Source organism: Hevea brasiliensis, chromosome 4 (genome assembly GCF_030052815.1).
Source record: "Hevea brasiliensis isolate MT/VB/25A 57/8 chromosome 4, ASM3005281v1, whole genome shotgun sequence".
Lineage (NCBI taxonomy): Eukaryota > Viridiplantae > Streptophyta > Magnoliopsida > Malpighiales > Euphorbiaceae > Hevea > Hevea brasiliensis.
In genome coordinates, this window is record NC_079496.1 from 16,437,553 (window position 1) to 16,450,950 (window position 13,398).

Here is a 13,398-nt window from a genome sequence, read left to right on the forward strand (position 1 = left end):
TTTAAAATCTTAAATAGCAAATACAGATCCAAAAACATATTAAAAGAGTTTTAATATGTTGTTTATCATTGAAATCAAATAGATAAAAATAAATCTTGCATGGTGCATGTGACCCTAGGTGAAAATTTTTGAATTCAATGGTATAAACTTGTGTTTTTCACGCTTCCGTTCCTTCAATTTGTATCAGAGCCACTATATTTGCCATTTAGATTGTTGATTATATGATTTAATTGTATTTTTGATCATGAGATCAAAAGTTCATTGCTGGTTGCAAAGCCAAGGTGGCGGCACAAATGATGAACACCATGGTGCGCATGGTTGATGCACCACAATGGTGTGCAAAGGTAAATGGATGGTGAATGTGCAATTGTTGTATGATCTAAGATTCATTTTATGTCTAATTAAATTGTTTAATTAGAATTTTAATCACACAATTAAATTATGATTCAAATCTGAATTTTAAAAGTTGTTTGAATGTGATTCAAATCTGAATTTTTAAAATTGTTTGAATCATATTTAAATCTGATTTTTTAAAATTGATTGAATAAAATTCAGATCTGATTTTTAAAAAAATGTTTGAATGTGATTCAAATCTGAATTTTTAAAGTTGTTTGAATGTGATTCAAATTTGAATTTTTAAATTTGTTTGAATGAGATTCAAATCTAAATTTTTAAATTTATTTGAATCATATTCAAATCTGGTTTTTTAAGTTGAATATGAGATATTCAATTTAATTTAAGTATGTATGTTTTATTTAATTGTTAAATAGTGATATGCATGATGGATGATCATGGACTATAAAAGACCAATGTGATTTGATTTATTTCTTTTATGTTTCTTTAGGATTGTAAATTAATTAATTTATTTTAATTTATTTTGGGCATTTATTATTAAGTTTGTAATAATTTTTGGGTTGTAATTTCATTTATTTAAGTTCTTGTAAATTCGCCTTGGTATGCCAAGGATTACCATGTAATATTGGATTGCAAGAAGTTCAAGGAGATCAAGAGCATTGGTGGGACCAGTGGGAGAAATTCAAGATCAAGTGTTGATTATGTACTCCTTCAGCAACTCTTGTAAAATGAATGAATGAATGAAATGCACCTAGGAATGCCCTGATTCAATTCTTGGTGGCTCAGAATTGAATTCCTTAGAAAGTCCATGATCATACCATATTTATTGCTTATCCATGAATGTATGAGATGTATGGGAATGTATGCTATTATATGATATATGCATGCTAATTGGATAATGTGCAAAGTGAGACCTTAATAGTAATTAGAATGACCATAAAATCTTCCAAACAAATGATTGAGTTGGAAATGCTATAATTATAGTAATTATAACATAGGCCCTCCATTGGGGCAATTATTTTAAGAAATTTTAAATAGTTGCATAAGATGCAATTAATTTAAGAGATTTTCTTAAGAATAATTGTTAAGCATGAGATGTTGTAAGTATGTAAATGGTTTTGTGGCCAATATTGGATGTACCTGAGGACATTAAAATTATTTGCATAATTACTGGCTCAATGGGATCAACTTAACTAATGCAAGATAAGTCAATAATAGATGTACCTGAGATTTTGAGCATTAGGGGCTAGGTAAAGGATTGAACCTCGCATGAGATGTGATGGGCAATGAGTTGCTCACTTATAGTTTATTGTAATTCCAATAATGAATGTACCTGAGGATGATCAATAGAATTATAATAATTCAATCACCCACTAGAAATCCATCTAACTAGGATTTCCGTTTTCTACTTTGGAAGTGTAGGATTCGCTAAGTTAGTGGGAGGACCAATTTGATTAAAAGACCATAATCATTTTGGTTAATTACATGATACATTTACTAATTAATCTGGCTATTTTCTGTAGTTAATTTTCTGATAAAAATGAGCACAAAACAACCACCACCATCCAATATCCTTGCAAGCATACTTGATCACAATAGGTTGACAGGACTTAATCTGTCTGATTAGCTAAGAAATTTGAAACTTGTCCTGAACCTTGAACATATAGGATATGTTCTAGATTCAAATGTTCCTGGTCCCTTACCTCCAGAGGCCACACAAGAGGAACATGAAACTTTGGATAAGTGGAAGGAGCATGATATGAGAGCTAAGTGTTACATGCTTGCTTCCATGAGTAATGAGTTACAGAAGCAACATGAGAACATGAAGAGTGCGAGTGAGATCCTCTTTCACCTATAAGAGTTGTATGGTGAGCACAGTAGGAATGCTAGGTATGAGATATCTAGACAGCTATTCCGTATGAGGATGTCTGAGGGACAGAATATTGGGGATCATGTCCATAAGATGATTCGGCTGATTGAGCAGTTGGAACATCTTGACTTCAACATTGATTTCCAACTACAAACGGATTTGATCCTTCAGTCCCTTCCTGAGTCTTTTGGGAATTTTGTGATAAATTTCCATATGACTAAACAGGAATGCACCTTAGCTGGTTTACTCAACATGCTGGTTATTGCCCAAAAGAATATGCCAGGCAATAAAGGAAAAGAGATAGCTTTGGTTGCATCTTCTTCTGCTGGAATGTCCAACAAGAAGAAGGGCAATAAGAAAAAGAAACCTCAGATTCCTGGTCCTTCCAAGAAAATAGCTAAACAGAAAAGGAAGACTAAAGCTGATGGAGGCAAAGGAAAGTGTTTCCACTGCCAAAAGGATGGGCACTGGAAAAGGAGCTGCCCAGAGTATCTTGCTTCTCTGAAGGACAAGAAGGATACACCTTCGGAAGGTATATCCATATCTTGTTATTTAGATTTTGATGATACTCATAGTTCATCTACAGCTTGGGTTTTAGATACTGGTGCCAGTTCTCACATTTCTAATGATATGCAAGAACTAGCAAATAGTAGCAGCTTACGTTCTCAAGATATTAGAGTCCGGATTGGTAATGGCTCAACTGTTGAAGCTTTAGCCATAGGATCTAAATCTTTTTACATGTTTGGACATGTTTTGTGTTTGGATAATATTTTATATATACCTGATGCTTTTAAGAACATCATTTCTATATCTAGTTTGACTAGAAATGGCTATGAATTTCAGTTCACAGATTATGTTTGCAATATTTATTTTGGAAATAAATATGTTGGTTCGGGTTATATGAATGATGGTCTTTATTATTTGAATAATAATGACAAACACAAATTGAATGCAAGTGATCCAAAAGAATGCAATGCCATGGTGAAAACCAACTCAAGTTCAAAATATATTTGGCACTTAAGGTTATGTCATGTTGCAGAAGATAGGATTGCAAAACTGGAGAAAATGGGGATTCTATCCTCATTGGGCTCTGAGCCTACTCCAACTTGTAAATCTTGCCTTCAGGGCAAAATGACTAGATCACCCTTTGTTGGACAAGGGCTAAGAGCTAAAAATATTTTGGAGCTAATACATAGTGATGTATGTGGTCCATTTAAAGAAAAGGCTAGAGGGGGTTTTCATTATTTTATTACCTTTACTGATGATAAATCAAGGTTTGGGTATTTGTATTTGATGAAATACAAACATGAATCTTTTGAAAAGTTCAAAGAATTTAAATCTGAAGTAGAAAATCAAACAGGAAAGAGTATTAAAGCTCTTCGATCAGATCGTGGAGGTGAATATTTGAGTACTGAATTTGATGAATACTTGAGAGAGCATGGCATTGTTTCTCAGCTGACTCCTCCAGGAACGCCACAACTAAATGGTGTATCTGAAAGGAGAAATCGTACCCTATTGGATATGGTACGTAGTATGATGAGCTATACTGATATGCCAATCTTCTTTTGGGGATTTGCATTAGAATCAGCTTTGTATATTCTTAATAGGATTCCATCAAAATCAGTTTCTTCCACATCTTATGAGATATGGCATGGAAGAAAACAAAGTCTTAAGCATGTTACGATTTGGGGTTGTCCAGCTTATATCAAAAAGTTGAATACTAATAAATTGGAGACCAGATCAGAAAAAGGTCGATTTGTTAGATATCCAAAAGATAGTTTTGGATATTATTTTTATTTGCCTACTCACAAAAGGTTGTGATAAGTAGAGATGCCACATTTCTTGAACAACAGTTTGTTCAAGAGGGAGGCAAAGGAAGGCAAATAGAGTTAGAATTGGAGAATTCTGACCAACCAACAGATCAGATGGATATAGATCCATCTAGTCAACCTTTACCGTTGATGAAACATCTACAGCTGTTCCTCGTAGAACAACCAGGATATCTCACCCACCAGTGAGATATGGTTTTTTTCATGAAGAAGAACAAGAGTTGTCTACTCATGAAGAAGTAGATCATAGAGATGATCCACTTACTTATGAAAAAGCTATATCAGATATAGACTCTTCAAAATGGATTGATGCTATGAAATCCGAGATTAATTCCATGTATAAGAATCAAGTTTGGGATCTTGTTGACCCACCTGAAGGTATTGTACCTATAGGGAACAAATGGGTTTTCAAGAAGAAAATTGGTTCTGATGGAAAGGTAGAGACCTATAAGACAAGGCTAGTAGCGAAAGGGTTTCGCCAAAGGCAAAGAATCGACTATGAGGAGACTTTCTCGCCTGTTGCCATGCTTAAATCAATTAAGATTTTATTAGCAATAGCTGCATACTATGATTATGAGATTTGGCAGATGGATGTCAAAACAGCTTTTCTCAATGGATACATTGAAGAAAACATTTTCATGGAACAACCTAGGGGTTTTGAATCCCAAGATGGTTCCAAGGTATGCAAGCTAAAGCGATCCATTTATGGGTTGAAACAAGCTTCGAGGAGTTGGAACATCCGTTTTGATGAAGCCATTAAATCCTTTGGTTTTATAAAAAATGAGGATGAGCCATGCGTATATAAGAAGGTTAGTGACAGTGCTATCACTTTCCTTGTCTTATACGTGGATGACATACTGTTGATGGGTAATGACACAGGTATGTTGACGACTATAAAGGTATAGTTGTCAAATACATTCTCCATGAAAGACTTAGGGGAGGCAACCTATATTCTTGGGATTCGCATCTATAGAGATAGAGCGAAAAGAATAATTGATTTATCCCAAAGTCTATACTTAGAAAAGGTGTTAAAGAGGTTTAACATGCTTGATTCCAAGAGAGGATTGTTACCAGTGAGACATGGTATCCACCTTTCTAAAGAGATGTCTCCAAAGACACCTGAAGAAAGAGATAAGATGGCCAGGATTCCATATGCTTCGGCTATTGGAAGTTTAATGTATGCAATGTTGTGTACTAGGTCGGATATCGCATATGCTGTTAGTTTGACTAGCAGGTATCAATCCAATCCAGGTTTGGAACACTGGATAGCTATCAAGAATATCCTTAAGTACTTGAGAAGAACTAAGGATTTATTCTTGATTTATGGAGGTGGAGACTTGCAATTAGATGGTTATACTGATTCTGATTTCTAATAAGATATCGATGATAGAAAGTCTACCTCTGGATATGTTTTCATTTGTAATGGAGGTGTAGTCAGTTGGAAGAGTTCCAAACAGAGCACGACTGCAGATTCCACTATAGAGGCTGAGTATATTGCTGCATCAGATGCTGCAAAGAAAGCTGTTTGGATAAAGAAGTTCGTGACAAAACTTACAGTAGTTCCTTCCATTGAGTCAGCAGTTCCATTACACTGTGACAACAATGGAGCAGTCATACAGGCTAAGGAACCAAGGTCTCACCAGAAATCCAAACACATAGAAAGGTGCTACCACTTTATCAGAGAAATAGTTGGGCGAGGCGATGTAGCCATGCAGAAAATAGCATCAGCTGAAAATCCAGCTGATCCATTCACTAAGCCTATGTCACAGACTCAGTTAGACCGACATCTTGAGAAGATAGGTCTAAGATATTGTAATGAATGGCTCTAGTGCTAGTGGGAGATTGTTAGTAGTATGCCCTAGAGCATATCATTTAGTATGTATCTTGTATATATTTTTATTAATAAAAGGCATTTCCACTTTTCCGTTTACATAATATATTTATGTGTAATAGAAAAGGTCCATTGATATTTTATTAGAAATATTATTCTTAAGTTGTTAAGAATATGAGTGATAATATTTCTAGCACAAAGTATTATAAATAGGTTCACAATCGAGGATAATTCATAATAAGGACATGACTTATCCAGAAAGATTGTATTCATGTTTGTTCCTAAGTTATTTATATGAGATATAAATAAGATGGAATGGTGAGTCTCATGCCATATAACAAACATGATAGGCACTTATAAATGATAAGTAGGCCGAACCAGTGACACTTATGACAAGCACATGGAGTTTACTCTTGTCAATATTTTGTCATAAATCATATCAGTGCATATAATCTTTAGACCTGAGATAGCACAGTTATCTTGTATATAGGTAGTTTGAGTTTGATACTGCTTTCATACTTGTACTATGTATTGGTATATGGGCATGTGTTGGCTCCTACTAGTTATATATAGAGGTAGGTGTTGATCAAGATAGAATCTGTTCCTCTAAGTAAATAGAGATAAAATTCTATGTTCATTTAATTGTTCTTAATGTTTCAAGTTCCTGGCCAGGACAGATAGATTTATTCAGAAAAGAGTTTCTGATGAGAAAATCTTTTTAATCAAGAACTGGAATTAAAAGAGAACATAATATTCATAGCAAATGGAGTTTGACATAAACCATGACTCCAGCTTGAGTTGGGATTTTGTAACAGAGAGATTCTAGTGCATGGTAACATATGATTATAGGTTCATTTAAGGTAAACCTTATTACTAATTGGGTGGCCATGGCATGCTATGCTAGGTGTTAACCATGGTCTATGAGATTCATAAAATGATTTAGAGAAATCATTTATGGTAAAAAAGAGTTCTGATGATATTAAGAGTTGATATCATGTCTCATTGCCAATTAGTGATGAGCTTAGTAAGTCACACACATACACAAGTTATCACCTATTTAAATATGATTTAATTAATTAATTAAAGAGTTTAATTGATTAATTAAATAGGTTTGGTTTGCAATTAAATTGTAAAGTCCCTAGCATGACTTGAAACCAAATCTAGATTATTGGATGTGTAGTATAAATTAAATTTAAATTTAAAGTGTTTAAATATGAATTTAATTAATGAGAAATGAATTAATAGAGATTAATTAATTAATTTATATTTGATATAAATTAATTAGAAGAAGAAAAATAATTATTTTGGGTTAAGAACTCAAAATTAAGACACAGGGGCATTTTGGTCATTTCACAGTGTGACACGTGGCACCATGAGATGGTGACATATGGGATTACACATAAGCTTGCCAAATGTTTTTTTAATCATGTAAGATGATTAAAATCAAGATTAAATATAGGTTTGACATTTGGCACAATGTGATTGGGTCACTTAAACCTAGAGCTAATCAAAGGGTGACTGTGGCAAGGGTTTAATGTGTTAACCTAGTTATTTAAGTGTGGTTATGAAAAGAAAAAATAACCAGCAGCCACTCCTCTCCTTTGTCACGCCACCTTGAGGCTTTTCATCTATTCTTCTTTATCTCTCATCAATTCAAAGAAATTAGCCATCAATCTCTTGAATTAAGAACGCTAGATATTGTTTCTAGTGTCCTGTTTACATCTCTAATCTCTGAAAAGGTATAACTTGAATTTCTAATTAATAGAAAAAACTTTAGAAGCTGTTCAAGGGCTGCCATTGGTGTTCTTGGTATGGACAAGCTAGAGGGACAACATCTGGTGTCCTGAAGACGAATCTCAAAGGCGCAGACACGCTGCAGTGCATCAAGAGGTTAGTGTAATCGTTCTTGATTTAATCTAGGGTTCTAAAATTAATCTGATTAATTTTAAAATCTTAAATGGCAAATACAGATCCAAAAACATATTAAAAGAGTTTTAATATGTTGTTTATCATTGAAATCAAATAGATAAAAATAAATTTTGCATGGTGCATGTGACCCTAGGTGAAAATTTTTGAATTCAATGGTATAAACTTGTGTTTTTCACGCTTCTGTTCCTTTAGCAAGAGGGATCCTCCCATATGCTTTAAATGCAACAAGCCGGGTCACATTAGAATGGATTGTCCCAAATTGAAAAAGCCTTTCAAGAAGTTCAAGAAAAAGGCACTTAAAGCAACATGGGATGAATCAAGTGACTCCGAAGATGAGGAGATTGGTGATCAAGTTGCCCAAATGTGCTTCATGGCAATGGAGGAAAGCTCCAATGAGGTATCTTTAAATGATGATGTTGTTGAATTTTCTTATGATGAACTAGTTAATGCACTTAAAGTTATGAATGATAAACTTGAGTTGAGTCATAAGAAAAACAAGCTCTTAAAAAAAGAACTAGTTAGTATAAGGAAGAAAAATGAGACCTTAACTAAGGATGATAAACCTTTAGGAGATGATATGCAAAAATCCTTAGATGAGCTCTCATTAGAAAATGAGAAATTGAAAAAATGAAATTGTAAAAACTTCTCTTTCCAAATTTGCAAAAGGAAAGGACAAACTTGATGCAATTTTGGACTCTCAAAGGTCTCCTAGCATCAAGTATGAACTTAGTTATAGTAAATTTGCCCAAGCACTTCCTTCCAAGACCATCTTTGTTAAAGCATCTAGTTTTAATGAGCCTAGTCCTCAAATGCCTAGTTTAAAGGTGTCTAATCCTAAAGGACAAGAACTAAAGACATGTAGTGGAAATGAAACTAGAAAGATCTCAATTCATCAATATGCTTCCAAACAAAATGTAAGTAGGACATATACATCTAAAAGAGTTGCATCTAGGCCAAACCTTCATAGGGGACATGCTACTAAGCCTCATAATTATCATCACTCACCATGCCTCATGCTCACATTCACATAATGGACATAAAAAGAATGGTCACATGAAACCATATTCACAATCTCTTGCATATAGACCAAGAATAAGAAGGTTCAATGGTCATTGTCACTATTGTGGCAAGTTTATTCACACCAATTATAGGAGTGCTATTAGGAAAATCCATCTTGGATATGGTAGAATATTTGATTTTAATGATAGAACTACTTGAAGGAACGGAAGTATGAAAAAACACAAGTTTATACCATTGAATTCAAAAATTTTCACCTAGGGTCACATGCATCATACAAGATTTATTTTTATCTATTTGATTTCAATGATAAACAACATATTAAAACTCTTTTAATATGTTTTTGGATCTGTATTTGCCATTTAAGATTTTAAAATTAATAAGATTAATTTTAGAACCCTAGATTAAATCAAGAACGATTACACTAACCTCTTGATGCACTGCAGCGTGTCTGCGCCTTTGATATTCGTCTTCAGGACACCAGATGTTGTCCCTCTAGCTTGTCCACACCAAGAACACCTATGGCAGCCCTTGAACAGCTTCTAAAGCTTTTTCTATTAATTAGAAATTCAAGTTCTACCTTTTAAGAGATTAGATATGTAAACAGGACACTAGAAACAATTTCTAGTGTTCTTAATTCAAGAGATTAATGGCTAATCTCTTTGAATTGATGAGAGATGAAGAAGAATAGAGGGAGGGCTGCGAAATGGCGTGACCAAGGAGTGTGGCTGCTGGTTGTATTTTATTTTCTCATAACAACACTTAAATAGCTAGGTTAACACATTAAACCCTTGCCACATGTCACCCTTTGATTAGCTCTAGGTTTAAGTGACCCAATCACATTGTGCCAAGTGTCAAACCCATATTTAATCTTGATTTTAATCATCTTACATGATTAAAAAACATTTGGCAAGCTTATGTGTTATGCCATGTGTCACCATCTCATGGTGCCACGTGTCACACTGTAAAATAACCAAAATGCCCCTGTGTCTTAATTTTGAGTTCTTAACCCAAAATAATTATTTTTCTTCTTCTAATCAATTTATATCAAATATAAATTAATTAATTAATCTCTATTAATTAATTTCTCATTAATTAAATTCATATTTAAAAACTTTAAATATAAATTTAATTTATACTACACATCCAATAATCTAGATTTGGTTTCAAGTCATGCTAGGGACTTTGCAATCTAATTGCAAACCAAACCTATTTAATTAATCAATTAAACTCTTTAATTAATTAATTAAATCATATTTAATTAGGTGATAACTTGTGTATGTGTGTGACTTACTAGGCTCATCACTAATTGGCAATGAGACATGATATCAACTCTTAATATCATCAGAACTCTTTCTTACCATAAATGATTTCTCTAAATCATTTTATGAACCTCATAGACCATGGTTAACACCTAGCATAGCATGCCATGGCCACCCAATTAGTAGAAGTTTACCTTAAATGAACCTATAATCATATGTTACCATGCACTAGAATCTCTCTGTTACAAAATCTCAACTCAAGCTGGAGTCATGGTTTATGTCAAACTCCATTTGCTATGAATATTATGTTCTCTTTTAATTCCAGTTCTTGATTAAAAAGATTTTCTCATTAGAAACTCTTTTCTAAATAAATCTATCTGTCCTGGCTAGGAACTTGAAACATCAAGAACAATTAAATGAACATAGGATTTTATCTCTATTTACTTAGAGGAACAGATTCCATCTTGATCAACACCTACCTCCATATATAACTAGTAGGAGCCAACACATGCCCATATACCTATACACAAGTATGAAAGCGATATCAAACTCAAACTACCTATATACAAGATAATCGTGCTATCTCAGTCTAAAGATTATATGCACTGATATGATTTATGACAAAACATTGACAAGAGTAAACTCCATGTGCTTATCATAAGTGTCACTGGTTCGGCCTACTTATCATTTATAAGTGCCTATCATGTTTGTTATATGGCATGAGACTCACCATTCCATCTTATTTATATCTCACATAAATAACTTGGGAACAAACACGAATACAATCTTTCTGGATAAGTCATGTCCTTATTATGAAGTATCCTCGATTGTGAACCTATTTATGATACTTCGTGCTAGAAATATTGTCACTCATATTCTTAACAACTTAAGAATAATATTTCTAACAAAATATCAATGGACCTTTTCTATTACACATAAATATATTATGTAAACGGAAAAGTGAAAATGCCTTTTATTAATAAAAATATGTACAAGATACATACTAAATGATATGCTCTAGGGCATACTACTAACAATCTCCCACTAGCACTAGAGCCATTCATTACAATATCTTAGACCTATCTTCTCAAGATGTCGGTCTAACTGAGTCTGTGACATAGGCTTAGTGAATGGATCAGCTGGATTTTCAGCTGATGCTATTTTCTGCATGGCTACATCGCCTCGCCCAACTATTTCTCTGATAATGTGGTAGTGCCTTTCTATGTGTTTGGATTTTGGGTGAGACCTTAGTTCCTTAGTCTATTTGACTGCTCCATTATTGTCACAGTGTAGTGAAACTGCTGACTCAATGGAAGGAACTACTGTAAGTTCTGTCACGAACTTCTTTATCCAAACAGCTTCCTTTGCAAAGATCTCGATGCAAAGAATATACTCAGCCTCTGTAGTGGAATCTGCAGTCGTGCTCTGTTTGGAACTCTTCCAACTGATTGCACCTCCATTACAAAATGAACACATATCCAGAGGTAGACTTTCTATCATCGATATCTGATTGGAAATCAGAATTAGTATAACCATCCAATTGCAAGTCTCCACCTCCATTAAATCAAGAATAAATCCTTAGTTCTTCTCAAGTACTTAAGAATATTCTTGACAGCTATCCAGTGTTCCAAACCTGGATTGGATTGATACCTGCTAGTCAAACTAACAGCATATGCAATATCCGGCCTAGTACACAATATTGCATACATTAAACTTCTAATAGCCGAAGCATATGGAATCCTGGCCATCTTATCTCTTTCTTCAGGTGTCTTTGGAGACATCTCTTTAGAAAGATGGATACCATGTCTCACTGGTAACAATCCTCTCTTGGAATCAAGCATGTTAAACCTCTTTAACACCTTTTCCAAGTATAGACTTTGGGATAAACCAATTATTCTTTTCGCTCTATCTCTATAAATGCGAATCCCAAGAATATAGGTTGCCTTCCCTAAGTCTTTCATGGAGAATGTATTTGACAACCATACCTTTTTAGTCGTCAACATACCTGTGTCATTACCCATCAATAGTATGTCATCCACATATAAGACAAGGAAAGTGATAGCACTGTCACTAACCTTCTTATATACACATGGCTTATCCTCATTTTTGATAAAACCAAAGGATTTAATGCCTTCATCAAAACGGATGTTCCAACTCCTCGAAGCTTGTTTCAACCCTTAAATGGATCGCTTTAGCTTGCATACCTTGGAACCATCTTGGGATTCAAACCCCTTAGGTTGTTCCATGAAAATGTTTTCTTCAATATATCCATTGAGAAAAGCTGTTTTGACATCCATCTGCCAAATCTCATAATCATAGTATGCAGCTATTGCTAATAAAATCCTAATTGATTTAAGCATGGCAACAGGCGAGAAAGTCTCCTGATAGTCGATTCCTTGCCTTTGGCGAAACCCTTTCGCTACTAGCTTTGCCTTATAGGTCTCTACCTTTCCATCAGAACCAATTTTCTTCTTGAAAACCCATTTGTTCCCTATAGGTACAATACCTTCAGGTGGGTCAACAAGATCCCAAACTTGATTCTTATACATGAAATCAATCTCGGATTTCATAGCATCAATCCATTTTGAAGAGTCTATATCTGATATAGCTTCTTCATAGGTAAGTGGATCATCTCCATGATCTACTTCTTCATGAGTAGACAACTCTTGTTCTTTTTCATGAAGAAAACCATATCTCACTGGTGGGTGAGATACCCTGGTTGTTCTACGAGGATCAGCTGTAGATGTTTCATCAACGGGTATTGGTTAACTAGATGGATCTATATCCATCTGATCTGTTGGTTGGTCAGAATTCTCCAATTCTAACTCTATTTGCCTTCCTTTGCCTCCTTCTTGAACAAACTGTTGTTCAAGAAATGTGGCATCTCTACTTATCACAACCTTTTGTGAAGTAGGCAAATAAAAATAATATCCAAAACTATCTTTTGGATATCCAACAAATTGACCTTTTTCTGATCTGGTCTCCAATTTATCAGTGTTCAGCTTTTTGATATAAGCTGGACAACCCCAAATCTTAACATGCTTAAGACTTGGTTTTCTTCCATGCCATATCTCATAAGGTGTGGAAGAAACTGATTTTGATGGAATCCTATTCAGAATATACAAAGCTTATTCTAATGCAAATCCCCAAAAGAAGATTGGCATATCAGTATAGCTCATCATACTACGTACCATATCCAATAGGGTACGATTTCTCCTTTCAGATACACCATTCAACTGTGGCGTTCCTGGAGGAGTCAGCTGAGAAACAATGCCATGCTCTCTCAAGTATTCATCAAATTCAGTA